Source organism: Herpailurus yagouaroundi, unplaced genomic scaffold, assembly GCF_014898765.1.
Source record: "Herpailurus yagouaroundi ecotype Mexico unplaced genomic scaffold, PumYag 161, whole genome shotgun sequence".
Classification (NCBI taxonomy): domain Eukaryota; kingdom Metazoa; phylum Chordata; class Mammalia; order Carnivora; family Felidae; genus Herpailurus; species Herpailurus yagouaroundi.
In genome coordinates, this window is record NW_024412402.1 from 18,702,069 (window position 1) to 18,718,501 (window position 16,433).

The 16,433-nt window shown below is 43.6% G+C and overlaps 1 long non-coding RNA gene across 2 annotated transcripts; it reads left to right on the forward strand.

The window, feature by feature from the left end:
* Positions 1-1,344: 1,344 nt before the first annotated feature.
* LOC121035623 (uncharacterized) lies at positions 1,345-14,379 on the forward strand. 2 transcript variants are annotated; one of them, XR_005792990.1, is made up of 3 exons: positions 1,345-1,602; positions 10,951-11,060; positions 14,125-14,379. It is a non-coding gene; the product is annotated as an uncharacterized LOC121035623 (long non-coding RNA). The 2 variants fall into 2 exon arrangements; XR_005792991.1 differs by lacking the exon at positions 1,345-1,602 and adding an exon at positions 1,862-1,912.
* Positions 14,380-16,433: the final 2,054 nt, after the last annotated feature.

Here is a 16,433-nt window from a genome sequence, read left to right on the forward strand (position 1 = left end):
GTGTGGAGGATGCTTCCTATGGTAATAGATTGTTGTAGCCAGCCCTCGAAGCTTCGGTGTCAAAATGCCTCCACCTGCCTCGGCAGCTTTTTTTTTTTAAATCATTATTATTATTTTTTTTTTAACTCAGTACTCTCACAAGATGGCTTAACATTCCAGCCACCAACAGCATGTATTCATTTATAAAAGAATTGTTTCCTACACTGTCCTAGATTGTTTGCCAAATCGCTCTCCTGTAGCTCATACACCTGGCATCACACACGTGACTGACACCACTTCTCACCTCCAGCACTGTCAGGGGACAGACCTGCGGACACTGAGGTCCCCCATGCTTGGAGCCGCGTGGTGACCTTTTTTCAGAAATAGCCAAATTGAAACAAGGTCCCCCATATTCGGCAAGCAACCTTCTTGATCACTCCGCTCAAAGGAAATTTTACGAAAAGAAAAAAAAGAAAAAGTGTGATGCCAGTGGCTGTCGATATGAGGTAATTGTTTTGACACGTTGGCTTAATTACATGAACGAAACACGGGGTTTGCTGCGATCCACTATGGCAAATGAAAAGAGCCCTTCTGTGCATGTCTACACAAATTGACTTTGCAGTGCATTGTGGGAAGTGTCAACTGATATGGGCGAGGTGGATTTGTTGTTGTTTGTTCTCATTTATATTTATTTATTTATGTTTTGTGGGTTTTGTTTTGGGTGGTTTTTTTTTGGTTTTCTTTTGTTTTTTTGTTTTTGTTTTTTGGGTGTTTTTCTTTTCTTTTCTTTTCTTTTCTTTTCTTTTCTTTTCTTTTTTTTTTCTTCTTTTTTTGGGCGGCAAGGCAGAGATTTTGCATGTCAGTTACAGATACAGTCTTTGTTCCGAGTATGGCGTTTGCCTTATCAATCTGATTTCCAGACTTTCTCTGGGCCTTACCAGGACTTTAAAGGCTCAAATAGGTGGGTAATAAATTATAAGAGGAAATTGTGGCAGTCTGTCTTACTAGATAGTCAACCCCTGTACCAACCCTCGACAAATCTGTGCCTGGCACATAGTAGGCAGACAATAAATATTTACGGAATAAATGAATGGATTTGTGTCCAGAGCCAGGTATTTTTCACTCGCTCTCAAGGTTAGTTCCATCCTGTCAAAATACTAAAGGCAGGCAAATGTCACTCTTCAGTGTATCAGATTGTAAACCGTGGGGCATCTCGGGTGACTCATTCAACGGAATGTTGGTTTAATGAATTCTTCCTGTGCTCTCCAACTTGTTTGGCAAGGGGCCTGAAGGGGTTAAGGTCTGCAGAGTGCTTGGAACGTAGCTAATGTTGTGTGAATAGCAGAGTAAATGATTACTGCTCTGCCTTTATGAGACAGCTTCTAGACAGAAAGGAGCAGGAGGACCTCGGTGTACATCTGCCAGGCCTGGGGAATCCAGCCCTTGGGCAGGTGAGAGCAAACTCAAGATATGTAGACACAGCTTCAGGCGCCCACGCTGTCCCAGAGGACGTGAATCCTGGTGGGGAGATGGTCCCTATGGAGATCTTCTGGATGGGAAGCAGTGAAAGATAAGCTATTACCTGCCCACAAGGTTAACTTCTCACATTTATCTCAAACACAGGTAAGCAGGGGGCAGGACTCTGGTGGTATAATTTTTATCTTTAGAGGTAGGATTTAAAAAATGTTTTTCATTTTATTTATTTACTTATTTCATTTTCTTTTCTTTTTTTTTTTTTTTTTTTTTTTTTTGAGAAAGAGAGAGAGCACAGGCAGAAGAGAAGGGCAGAAGGAAAGAGAGAGAGAATCTCAACCAGGCTCTACGCTGTAGGCAGAGCCCAATGCGGGGCTCAATCCCACGACACTGGGATCATGACCTGAGCCCAAACTGAGTTGGACGCTTAACCGACTGAGTCATCCAGGTGCCCCTAGAGGTAGAATTTTTCAATAAATCTTTAGGATTTGTATTTTATTTGTTCAGGGGTTAGAAAGTTGTCTGTGGCAGGAACACATCAGGATGTAAAGAATCTAACTGGCATCCATGCCCTGCTTTGCCAGAATCTCCCCCCCCCTTCTGTCTCCACTTCCCTAAACAAAGCCACAGCCCATCCTGTTTGCTCCGATAGTCTGACAAACTGAAGCTGGGGTTGGGTTGGGCTGGATCCAGACTGGTGGAGAGCGTTAACTCCAGTAGTCAAGCAGTTGGGTGCAAGTCCTGATTTTCAGTAACTTGCTGTATGCCTCCAGTGGGAGGTTTCAGTCCACTTGACTGGAAAATGGGAAATCATGGCACCTGCCTTCTTGACCCACACAGGGATGTTGTCAATATGAGATAAAATAATAATTGGGAAAGCTTTTCGAAAGATTTGAAGACTTCGGAGGTAAGGTGCTCTATGAGGGGGGAAGGCGGCTCTAGAACAGAGGCTCAGACTGCAGTGCCAGACTCTGTGGAGACAGAAGAGAGTTGTGAGGGTAAACTGAGGGTCAGTCACATGACTGTACCAGCGACGACCATCCGAACCAAATTAGAACCAATCTCCCCAAACCGGAGGATGTAGGAAGGTCATGTATACAGGAACAACACGGGGCTGGATACTTGAGTCCTGATTCTCTCACTTGTGAGGGTGTGTGTGTGTGTGTGTGTGTGTGTGTGTGTGATTCTTGGACTGCCCCACCTAACTTTCCTGAGCTCCAGTTTCTTCATCTATTGAAAGGAGGTGATTTAGAACCTTCCTGAGAGAGTTATTGAAAGGGACTGATCCAGTAATTTGTGTGAAACCCTGGTATTTTTTAGGATCTCAGTAAGAGTTGTCTCCGTCAGTGATCCACTTACCCATTCATTGATTCCCTCATTGATTCAGAACATCTCACTGCCTTGGGTTGGTGCCTTGTCTCAGGAAGTCATTAGCACTTGAGGACTTTTTCGATGGTAAAAGTTGCTGGCTCATAAGCACCATCACCAGCAGTAGTTAAGGGAAGTAAGAATACATCCCTGCTCCTTTGTCTGTACATCAAATTACTCTTATTGTTCACAGGGTACCAGAAGCCTTGGGTTCCTCTGCCGGCTCAGGATCCTCTCTCTTTTGCTGCCTGGGTGCGGGGAGGGCTCCACTGAGCCAACTCCCCCCACAAAAGAAGGAAGAACAATAGGCTTGTTGCCTTTTCTTCCATAAAAATGCTCCCTGAGGTACCATATAATCAGAGCAGGGTTGTGACAGTCAGCATGTCTCTGCTCTCCCCATATCCCAGCCGTAATACAACATTAGAAGCAATTAGAGCTTGTTCTAGGTTGTTTGTAAGATGATTATTATAGCCATTGCAGGGACGTCTCAAAACAGTGGAGTTAAGGATTACGACGTGTTCCACATTTCCGAAGCTGCTAACCGGGGCGGTGCAGAGAAGAGCCTAAGACACAGAGACAGACAAAGCCCAGCTCATCAGCCCTGCCAACAAGGCTCTGGGCCTTGACGTGCATTCTCAGTGTGGGGCACCTGAGGGCTGATGGGAAGCATTATCTCCTTTGCAGAGAGGCTGAGCAGTGGGGGCTCAGCCCTGGGAGGATGGGCTGGACCGGAAGCTCAACTACCGTATCCTTTTCTTTCTTCAGACATGTCAAAAAGCCCCCTCTCCATCAGACAGCCAAACATCTGAACTGCAAAAGGGCTCTGGCCACAGTCCCTTTCTCTCTGTTCTGTTTAGCAACACACACAAATACTTGACCGCATTTGATGTGGAAAATCTGGAATGTCAATCTTCCACAATTGTACTGAAGCCTACTTTTATTTAGAGGAAACAGAAAACAGCTGGTCAGCTTGCTGTCCAAACTTGCTCACCTGCCTTTCCTCCATAATGCTCTGTAAAGCATCCTTCTAGCTACCGAGGCAAAGAATCATGGGGCCGTTTTGTACTTTTTCCCTTTCTTTTCATTCCAAGAAGTTTTGAATATGCTCCTATTATATGCCAGGCAAACAAAGACCCCTGACCTCATGAAACTTTATGATTTTAATTTTTTAAAAATTTTATTTATTTTGTGTGTATGTCTGTGTGTGTGTGTGTGTGTGAGAGAGAGAGAGAGAGAGAGAGAGAGAGAGGGGCAGAGATAGAGGAGAGAGAGGATCCCAAGCAGGGTTCATGCTATATTAGTGTAGAGCCCAGCACGGGGCTTGATCTCACGGACCACCAAGACCAACACCTGAGCCAAAATCAAGAATCGGTTGCTTAACAGACTCATAAATTCTGACTTGGACTCTAACAGTGGACTTTTTTCTGGGGTTTGCCCTCTCCTCCTCAAGCCTACTTCTTGTGTCATCATTGACCCAACTATAAGTCTCAGACTCTCCCTCGTTCCTATACAGCCTTGAACCCTGCATCCCAGGCCCTGTATGTATTATCCCAAGCCTTTTCCACTCGATCTCCCTCTATGTCACGAGCCCCCGGCTCTAGCCAGAGTGAATTCTCCATTTTTCCCCAACACACCCTGCCTTTTCTCACCCTAGAGTGTAGTATTTACAGGAAAAAGAAGCTAACATTCGTTGCACTCTGCTAACAGAGCTTTGTACACCTTTTAGATTTGATAGCAATCCTATGATGTATAAGGCGGGGGAACAGAGTTGCCTTGTCTGAAGTCACACTGTAGAATGTGCCGGAGGCAAGATTCAGATCTCCAACTGTCTGAGTCCAAATCCAGTGCTCTTCCTCCCAGATCACACAGTTCCTTATGATTTATTCCCTGATTCCAGACTGGAACCACTGGAAGAGCCATGCGTGTTCACTTTTGTGCTACCTCCAGTGCCTGGCACAAAGTCTCACACGGGCTGGGTGAGAACATACTATCTGAATTAAACTTCTTTGAATATAATTGAATTAAGCTGAACAAGCTTTTAAAAGACTATTCATTAACGTACGTTTTGGCAGCTTCTTGTTGAGATTTAATCAGCTAGTCTGTGTGTCAGCCCTCTCATAATCTGTGGCTTTCTCTCCTGAATTCTATCCTGGTTCTCTGCAACTCTCCACGGTTCTTGAGCTGCACCCAGCTGAGAGCCTTTAGGAGGCCAGTGACGGTAAATTTCTTTATCTGTGTGTTTCAGTTGTCTTTTCTTCCCATTCTCCCTACCTGCCTCATTTTTTCCATTTGAGATCCCCTTATGGACATCCATTCCCCTGTCCAGATTTCATTCTTACCGGTGTGCACACCAAGGCAGCCTTCAGGGGTCCTTGGTTCTGGCTCTGCGTTTCCTGGGGAGCAGGGGGATCAGCACCCACCGCTTCTCTAGTGTATGGTTTCCTTACGGGGAACTGCACATATGGTTTTAAAATTCCTGCCAGATCTGCTATGTGCAATCCTCATTGTTTAATGTACCATAATTAATAAGTAAATATTTTTAGATCCTATTGATGTCGAGGCACTTTAGATGTTCTCTCCAGACTGTTCTTTCTACGCGATACTTGGTCAGGCAGTATGACCCCTTTATGACCCCTCAAAGCAGTTCTGCTTTCCCTCCCAGGCCCCTAGTGATCAGCACACATCTCCTGGGAAGACACACAGTCCATGGAAGGAGAAGAAATAGAGATCTTGGCCTTTTAAAAAAAAATTTTTTTTTCAACGTTTATTTATTTTTGGGACAGAGAGAGACAGAGCATGAACGGGGGAGGGGCAGAGAAAGAGGGAGACACGGAATCGGAAACAGGCTCCAGGCTCTGAGCCATCAGCCCAGAGCCCGACGCGGGGCTCGAACTCACGGAGCGCGAGATCGTGACCTGGCTGAAGTCAGACGCTTAACCGACTGCGCCACCCAGGCGCCCCAAGATCTTGGTCTTTTAAATGAAGATGTTGAGAAAGAGAAGGGGGAAGTACCTGGGGCATTTCTTACATTCCTTTGCCTCTTGATGTGAAGGACCCTGTGGGTTCACTGTGCCACACACCTTTGGTCATCTTCAAGTCCCAGTTCTGTGACTTTTACACCTTCCAACGCCCACCTACCACATCTGACCACCTCCCATAGTCCCTCCTTCGGTAGTTGTCAAACCACAAAAAGCCACCAGCGGCATGTGGCCCCAGTCTCAACCCCACAGATGGAACTTTTGGTAGAAGGGGATGAGTCGCTAAATAAATAGAATGCATTGTAAGTGTTGATAGATTTTCTGTTCTGTCCTGGCATTGTGCTCAGTGGAGGATTACCGCTGTGTGTGTTTAAATGTGACAGCTGTTTCATTCACTCCCTGGCGTGTTGGAGAAGCCGTGATAAAACCAGCAATACGCCTTCAGAATCCTTAAAGTGAAATCCTCCAGAAAAAAAAAAAAAAAAAAGTTCCCCTCCCAACCCTCCCTGTCCCCATTTCTCCGCTCATTCTCACATGCATTTCTGGTTATTGCACTTTATTTCTGCTTTTTCTTTTTTTCTTTTCTTCTTTTGCACGTTCTGGATGAGAAATACCCTCTGGAAGACCTTCCACCTCTGGTTGTTGGGCATCCCCGAAGCAGTCAGCTTCATTTTGGTACCCCGGTTGCGGAGGGAATGCAGAGCATTTAGAAACCTTAATTAAGGAACATTTAGGAAGATAGGCTGATGAGGGGCAAGATTAGCAATGGATTTCACTGTTGCCTGCCTACGACTTTCTGTTTAATTATTACAAGAGGAGCTGCCAGCAAATGCAAGAGCTGAAGATCTGATCCTGAACCACACTGACCTGGATTTCTGTTTCATTAGATTTCATTTAATTCCGGCAAAGGAGGCAATTTCTTAGACCCTAGTATAGTTGAATGTTAACCTCCAGGCCACAGGAATGAAGGGGCAAGAATGCATTTCACCCTGAGCTCTGCCAGTTCCTCTCCTACATACCAGATACACAGTCCCGCCTGGATCCCAACACCTCTTACTGTTTGGGGAAACAGAGGGGATGGGGATCTGGTGTGTCCCGGCGAGGGCTCAAATGAGCTGAATAATTGAGTCAACAGTATCCTCTTTGAACTGAAGAGGGAGAGAGAAAAATCCTCCCCGCTAGATTTACAAGAAAGGATCTTCCTTTCTCTAAAGTCTTTCCGGCGTTTTCTGAAATGGCTGAGTTTGTTTCCGATGACCCCGAGGGACTGCTCCACTGAACGGCTTGTGCCTAAGAAGTGCTGTGGTCAGGTGCTGATCGGCCTGGTATGGGGTGAGGGGTGAGAGAAGATGGCGAGGGATGGAAGGGTGGTAAGGGATTCCCCGGGGACTACAGGTTCATCACATATCTATATATTTCTCAATGTTCACCTCCTACCTCTTCTCCATCCTAGGTCAATGGTCAAAGTTGATTGAGGGATTCTAAAAACTCAAGCAAAGATATTGAATCCAAGAGGACTTGGGTTCTGCCTTCTCTGTACCTTAACTAGCAGTTAATCTCTCTTGGCGTCCTGTATGAACAAAATGGGAATGTTAATTCCTATTTCACAGAAAGCTTCCAGAACTAAGAAAAATGCCTCACACAGCATTCCACACATAACAGGGTCTCCATATATGTTAGTTGCCACTTCTACTCCATGCGTGTGGGGGGAGTAGGAAGACCATGCTCTGAAGAAAGCCAAAGATGACCTACCCCACTCCTACTGGTCTTATATTAAGCTGAAACAAAAGAATCAACATAAAAATAAAACATATTATTAAGGACATAAAAAGTTAGCAAGTTGTGCTATATTCATAGAGTGGAATACTTCTCAGCAGTAAAAAAAGAACAAACTTCTGACTTGTGCAAGAGCATGCACAGGATAGCAGTCTCTTCAGTAAGAAATCAGCAACCTATGGTAACTTGATGACAAGCTTCAGGGATGGACCTCAAACTTTCGCTCCCCTGTACCTATGTAGGATGAGCTCATTCACCGGCTCTCACTTTATTTTGGATTTTCCCTTGGAAAAGGTCATGAGCACCATACTAATTGACTTAAGTCAAACACAAAGGGCTAGGGACAGGCACACCTTTTTTTTTCTTCATTTCATTGCACTTCACAGATACTGCATTCTTCACAAGTTGAAGGTTGGTGGCAACCTTGTATGGAACAAGTCTATCGGCGCCATTTTTCCCATAGCATTTGCTCAGTTATGTCTCTGTGTCCCATTTTGGTAATACTCGTAATATTTCAAACTCCTTCATTATTATTATATTGGTTATGGTGATCTCTGATCAGGGATCTTTGATGTTGCTATTGTCTTTGTTCTGGAGTGCCACAAACCATGCCCACCTAAGACAACTAACTCAGTTGGCGTATGTGTGCTCTGGCCTCTCCACTGAGCAACGATTCCCCATCTCTCTCCCTCTCCTCAGGCCTCCCTATTCCCTGAGACACAACACTATTGAAAGTAGGCCAATTAAGGGACGTCTGGGTGGCCCAGTTGGTTAAGCGTCTGGCTCTTGATTTCAGCTCAGGTCACAGTCTCCTGGTTTGTGAGATCGAGCCCTCTGCGTCGGTCTCTGTGCTGACATTGCAGAGCCTGCCTGGGATTCTCTCTCCCTCTCCCTCTTTCTCTGCCCACCCTCCTCTCAAAATAAATAAAGACACTTAAAAATCTTTTTAAAGGAAAGGAAAATAAAAGAGAGGAGGCCAATTAATAACCCTACACTGACCTCTAAGTGTACAAGTGAAAGGAAGACTCACACATCTCTCCCTTTCAAGCCCAAGCTAGAAATGATCAAGCTCGGTGAGGAAAGTGTGTTGAAAGTCAAGGCAGACCAAAAGCTAGGCCTCTTGTGCCAGTCAGCCAAGCTGTGAATGCAAAGGAGAAGTTCCTGAAGGCAATTAAAAGCGCTACGTCAGTAAACACAAATGACAAGAAAGCCTTCTTGCTGACGTGGAGAGAGTTTTCGTGGTCTGGAGAGAAGATTTAACCAGCAACGCCTAATCCAGAGTAAGGCCTGACCTCTCTTCTGTTCTATGAAAGGTTGAGAGAGGTGAGGAAGCTGCAGAAAAAAAAAAAAATGTGAAGCTGGCAGAGGTTGGTTCATGAGGTTTAAGGAAAGAAGCCATCTGCGTAGCTTAACAGTGTAAACTAAGACAGCAAGTGTGAATGTAGGAGCTGCATCAAGTTCTCCAGAAGATTCTGCTAAGGTGATTAATATAGGTGTCATCACTACACAACAGATTTTCAGTGTAGATTAAATGGCCTTCCCTTGGAAGAAGATGCCACCTAGGACTTTCACGGCTAGAGAGAAGTCAATGCCTGGCTTCAACGCTTCAAAGAACAGGCTATTTTTTTAGGGACTAATGCAGTTTGTGACTTTAAGCTGAAGCCAGCGCTCACTTACCCCTACGAAAATCCTAGGGCCCTTAAGAAATATGCTAAATGGACTCTGCCTGTGCTGTATAAATGGAGCAACAAAGTCTGGATGACAGCACACCTGTTTACAACATGGTTTGCTGAAGATTTTATACCCACTGTTGAGACTTACTGCTCAGGAAAGAAAAAAAAAAAATCTTTTTAAAATATCACTGCTTGTCGACAATGTGCCTGGTCACCCAAGAGCTCTGATGGGGATGGTACAGCGAGCTGTAATGTCGTTTCATGCTTCCCAACACAGCATCTGTTATGTAGCTTATGGACCAAGGAGTAATTTCAACTTGCAGTCCTATTATTTAAGAAATACATTTTGTAAGGCTATAGTTGCCATGGATAGTGATTCCTCTGATGGATCTGGGCAAAGTAAATTGAAAACCTTATGTAAAGGATTCACCATTCTAGATGCCATTAAGAACATTTGTGATTCATGGGAAGAGGTCGGATATCGACATTAACAGGAATGTGGAAGAAGTTGATTTCAATCCTCATGGGTGACTGTGAGGGGTTCAAGACTTGAGAGGGGTAAGGAGCTGCAGATGTGGTGGAAATGGCAAGAGAACTAGAAGCGGAGCCTGAAGATCGGACTGAATTTTTACCAACTCATCATAAAATGAGGGGATCAGGAGTGGCTTCTTACGGATGAGCAAAGAAGGTAAGGTTTCTTGAGATGGAAACTACTCCCGGTGGAGATGTTACGAAGATTGTTGAAATGACAACACAGGGTTTGGAATATTACATGAACTCAGTTAATGAAACAGAACACAGCAGCAAGGGTTTGAGAGGGTTGACTCCAATTTTGAAAGAAGTTCTTCTGTGGGTACAATGCTATCCAACAGCATCGCGTGCAATAGAGAAATCACTCATGGAGAGAAAGGTCAATGTGGTAAATTTCACTGTTGTCTTATTTCACGACATTGCCACAGCCACCCCGACAACCACCCTGATCAGTCAGCAGCCATCAACATCAACATCAACATCAATGCAAGCCCTCCACCAGCAAAAGATTATGACTCGCTGAAAGCTCAGATGGTGGCTACCATTTTTTAACATAAAGTATTTTTAAATTAAGGTATGTACATTTTTAGACATAATGGTATTGCGCACCTAATACAGTATAATGTAAACATAAATTTAAATAAAAAGGGGGGACACATGGGTGGCTAAGTTGGTTGAGCCGTCAGGTCATGACCCCAGTGTCATCTGGGATCATGCCTCATGTCAGGCTCTGCACTGAGTGTGGAGTCTGCTTAAGATACACTCTCTCTCTCTCTCTGTCTCTCTCTCCCTCTCCCTCCTCCCTCTGCCCCTCAAGCACTCTCTGTCTCTCAAAACAAAAAAACAAAACAAAACAAAGCATAACTTTTATGTGTACTGAGAAACCAAACAATTTATTTGACTTACTTTATTATGATACTCATTTTATTGTGATGTGGTCCTTATCGTGTCTTTGTCGTCATTTCCTGACAGTCCCCACCTTGCACTTTATCTTCCAGTGGTGGTGATGTTTTTGCACACCTCGCTCACGTTTCTTCAGGTCTCATATCCTCGTTCACCCTATTCCCGTGGTCTCATCACACCCTCCAAGTTTCCTTTGCCAGCGTCTCACACGTCCTTCAGACTCCGCAGAGGGGTCTTCCGATCTCTGGAAACTTTCCCTTCGCTTCTAGGTTGAGCTGCCCACAGTGCTTTCCAAATGCCTCCTAAACATCCTCCTCTTGGGACACACAGCACACTGGATCGGGAGGTCCTCAAGACCTGGACCCGTAATATCTCCGAGGTATGACTGTGCTCTATGGGTCAACTTACACGGCATTCGATAAAAGATAAAACTTTAATTTTTTTTTTCAACGTTTATTTATTTTTGGGACAGAGACAGAGCATGAACGGGGGAGGGGCAGAGAGAGAGGGAGACACAGAATCGGAAACAGGCTCCAGGCTCTGAGCTATCAGCCCAGAGCCCGACCCGGGGCTCGAACTCCCGGACCGCGAGATCGTGACCTGGCTGAAGTCGGACGCTTAACCGACTGCGCCACCCAGGCGCCCCAAAGATAAAACTTTAGAGACAAAACTCAGATCAGTAGTTTCCGGGGCAGGAGGTGAGGGGAGGTGATTTACTACAACAGGGCACAAAGGAACTTTTCAGGGCTTGGGAATATTCTATATATTATTTACGATGGCGGCTCTGCTTACAATGTACACCTAGAAATGGTGATTTTTACTGTATATAAGTTGTACCTCAATAAGCATGATTTTTTACAGAGTTGGTAAAGATGTAATTTTCTTTCTCTATTTTTCCTTTCTGGAGGGATGTGACTTGTCCACGTTGTCAGGTACTAAGGATCCCGCGGAGGCCTCCCTAGAACCTAGGGCCCATTGAATCCCTAGGGATCCCGTAAATGGACATGATGGGGCTTTAAACAACCTCTAATCCCATGCAAATGTTTGCATATGTGTACAAATGAATTTTCCTGGGGAGATGTCTCACAGTTTCAAATAGATTAAAGGTTACTGTGGCTCACTGCCCATTCCTCATATGAGAACAACTGGAGAGAGAGAGAGAGAGAGAGAGAGAGAGAGAGAGAGAGAAACTGATCCATATTTCCAGAGTACAAGATAAAGTGAGACTATTGTATAAGTTTGTCACCAGGGATGGGCACTGGGAGGCCATAGTTTGAGGTCAGTCCCTGCACATTATCGTCAAGTGACTATCATTAGCAGGTGTTCTTATTAAAGAGAACCATACTTTATATGCAGGCTCATTTCTGAGGACCTATAGTGTCACTCACTGTGATTCCCAAGCTCATAGCAGGGAAAAGAGAAAGAGACTTGCATAAATCCTCCTTAATTTGGAACACTTAATAGGTTCCTTGTACAGTGTTGCAGAGGTTTGAAAATGGAAGCAGGGAAAGGAGGTCACCAATGATAGGTAGAAAGCAGGATGCCAGGCACAGCTTAATGGAATCTGTGGTATTGATCCAAGTGGCAAATGCATTGCATTGTAACAGTATTGAAAGCTTTATGCTGGGCCCTAGCTCAGAAAAGGCCACAGCTGCTACTTTGCAAAAATATCAGGGTTTCAAAAGTTACCGGGGGCCTTTGAAAGATAAATCACCAGGTGTCCCTTTAACAACTGCAGCACACTCCCATGCCTTCATGAGGCATTTCTATCTAGAAAAGTGGGCCCTGAGAACACACTCTTGCTAGTGACAGTGTTATAGCACAAGTTTCCAGACAGGAATATCTCTCCGGGCCTCACACACTGTGAATAATTAGTCAATCTGCGGTGCGAATGGAGACAGCATCAAGAGTGTTGCAAGGGCAGGCCAGCTGTGCTCCTCACGGGCCTGAAAGCATGCGCCATTTTGGACAAGGCATATTCTGTGCTGGGGTATGCACCTGGCCACATGGGCTCAAGTCATGTTAATAGAATGCTGAGGAATGTTCTCTTCTGACATAGGCAGTGCGACAAAAATGATGGGCGTGCTATTTCCACTGAGCCGTCCCGAGCTCAGTGTTTAAAGACGTGTTTGTAAATAATGATTCACAAAACCCTCATATACTGACCCACCTCCTACTACACAATATCTTCTCCATGTTAATGGCCCCATCTCAACAAGCCGGGTGCTACTTTTATTTCTAAATCGGTAAGTCTGACAAGAGATCTTTTGGGCAGATATGGTCCAAATGGGGCTGAAGAGGCCTTGCTTGTAACTTCCAATCCTAACAGTCATTTCCAAATAGAACAGTGAATACATAGGTTATGAAGAAATGAGTGGCAGTGCTGGGGAGCTAGTGACTCACTTGAACAAGAAGGGTTTGAAAACAGTGTTCATGGCCTCAGAGGCCCAGACATGGATGTAGAGAGTTTGGATAAGTAATAGCCCCCCGGGGGGGGGGGGTGTAGCATCTGGCAGTACAGTGGAAACTTCTCAAATGCCCCTAAAGCCTGGTGGTCATGGGTTGCAAGACTAAAGTATCATAACAAAAGCAAAACAAGAATTCAGAAAACACCAGGTCATAGGAGTCACATATGCCAAGAAGATACATTTGTGTGGATATTCGAGAACCCGAGGATGGAAATTTCATGGACATAAGAATACATAAGTAAGAAGTAAAATGGACTAGAATATTGTTGTGGGAATATACTATGAATTGCCCAGCCAGCCAGATGTAGTGGTAACTAAACCAGCACAGAAGCATGATACACGGGCAATATTAGAAACTTCAAACAGGTGTACATTTCCAGGGCATCTCACGCTGGTGAAATCAAAGGACACATCCAAAAAAACCAAAGGACATTTCTGGTAATTTTCTTTAGAATATGGGGGGCAGCCAATGACATGGATACTACACAGTGTAAAACCAACAAGAAAACTTTGCTTGGGACATGAGACTGAGAAAAATTGGGAGGGAGTGACTGTTTCGTCTTGGTGTCCCTAATGTCCAGAGAACAAAACACTGAATATTCTAGATTTTTAGAAGGGATATATCAAAACATTGAAAAATAGACACAAATGGAAGGCACAAGATGAAATTACAGGGAATTCTTTCAAAGACGCAAAGAAAGGCAGGTGGAATTCCCCCCACACCTCAGTGTTATTTTGCCCTCTGAAAAATGAGGGAAATAAAAGGAAATAACTAATTACGACTATAAAGAGTCAGCATACCTAAATGGTAGGCAGGTTAAGTTGCAAAGGGAAGTGGGGTCAATGGCGTCTTTTTGGAGACCAAAAGTATTGAAATGGGACACGCCCACTACTTAGATCACATGAGAAAAACACTGTCATATTTAACATAGAACTTCACATCTCTTAATTCTTAGATTTTTCTCTTTTTGTCAGAAAGCATGGTATCTGGGCTGAAAATGGCAGATCCAACAATTTTAAAAGAGTTTATGCCCACGATACCCTAAGGCAATGAGAAATTTATGTCAAGGAGATTCGCACAACTGTAACTATGATCAGAAATCTTCAAGGAATCCTGGAGAACGAAAGAAATCCACCCCCCCCCCCCCCGCCCTGCCAACAAGAAATTAGCATATTTGTTTGCCACTTTCAGAAATAAAAATTTTCCTTTGGTGAATCTAGAAAACGCTATAGCCTGTGTATCTGGACTTTTGTTCGCTCTGACTCAGCTCCTATAGGAGAAAGGTTTTAGCAGGGTATTAAGGGGTCTTATCCTGTTAAATATTTTATCAGTGACTTGGATAAACAGCAAATCTGTGGATGCTTCACAGTAGAAAGTTATATGATGTGTTGAAAAGATAGAACTGAGATCCAAAGAGATTTAAATGAGTGATATTGGCATGTCAGTTCCAACAAGATAACATTCAATAGATGATGAGCTTAAGGTCCCTAAATTTAGTGCAAAAATCCAATCTCACTTATTCATGATGGATGAGATAAGGCTTAATAGGAACATGCGAAACAAATAAAGAACAACAAGAAATGTAGCGATATCTGATGTCAAATGTGCAGTATGAATAAAAAGGCTATGTGCCTGCCAAAAAATTCTAATGGACTCCTAGGAAAAAGAAGATGGGGCCCCTATACTGTACTAATCAGACTGTATCTGTGATATCATGTTTCCTTTCGGGGGGGGAGGGGTTGTACACCAGTGAATGGAGTACCATAAAGACGAATAATGGGTATATTAGAAATGCTGTTTCAACTACAACTATGTATCACTCTATAAATGAGAAACGTTACAGAAGTTGAGGATATTTATATAAAAAAATGGAAGCTTCTCCTTAACTATCTGAAAGGCTAATATAAGAAAGATTTTTTTTTTTTTTAATTCTGTGTGGTCTCAAGAGGACAAACATACCACTGTGAGGAAGTCTTAAGGAAACAAATTTTCGGAAATAATTTAGTAACAGACACCTTCAAAGATAGAAGAGGTTCTTTTAGGAGTTCCAAGTCCTTGCCTTACTGGAAGCAACCACAGACATGGTGACCACGTGCTATGGATTCTGTGCAAGGCAAAGATCAGATGGATATTGATGCCGACCGAGTGTTTGTTCCCAGTTCACGGTCCAAGAACTTCCTACTCAAATTGTAAGCGCCTGCCAATTTTCTTTCTCCTGAGTTTCAATCCTTGATGATAGCTGAAGCTCACTTAATTTTCCCCCTTCTTCACAGCACCTCCTCTCATTCCTAGTCAAGACTTTCAGTAGGGGTGCCTGGGTGGCTCAGCGGGCTAAGCTTCTGACTCTTGATCTTGGCTCAGGTCTTGATCTCACCGCTCCTGAGATCGAGCCCCATGTCAGGCTCTGTGCTGACAGCGCAGAGCCTGCTTGGGATTCTCTCTTCCCCTCCCTCTCTTGTCCTCTCACATTCTGCTCTCTCAAAATAAATAAATATTTTAAAAAAGATTTGCAGTAGGAAACATAGATCTTTTTCTACTGGTTGTCAAACTTTCTGTTTCAGGAACTGTTTGCCTTTGTAAGAAACACTGCCCCATTGAAGAGCTTTTGCATATGTGGTTAATGTCTATCTATAGTCACAGTAATAAACATTTAAAAATTGGAATTAAAAATGTATCTATTAATCACTTAGCAACACTAAATCCATTACATATAAAAATAAATTAAATATATTATGAAAAATAGGTATACGTCTTCAACACAAAGAAATAAGAAGAAGAAAAGTGGGATTCTATATTTTTGAAAATCTCTTTAATACCAGGCTCGATAGAACATAACCTTCTCATATCTGCTTTTACATTAAATCACAAAATATGTAGTTTGAAAAGGAAGGAGCATTTTCATAGCTTTTTGGATAATTGTGGATATTCTTGGATATAACACCCAAATCAGAGTGGTGGTTTCTTAAAGGTTAGTTGCAATGTGGAATTTGAAATCATATTAATGAATACTTCATAATTTGCTATGCTAAAATCCATGAGTTTTGTCTTGCATTCTGAACATTTTTTTAAAGTTTATTTAAAGACAGAGCAAGTGCAAGCAGGGGAGGGTCAGAGAGACAGGGAGAGAGAGAATCAGAAGCAGGCTCTGCACAGCGCAGCCCAATGTAGGGCTTGATCTTACGAACCTCGAGATCACGATTTGAGCTGAAATCAAGAGTCTGCTGCCCTGGGAGCCACTCAGGAGCCCCTCTGCCTTGCATTTTGAATAAACCTTTTATCAATG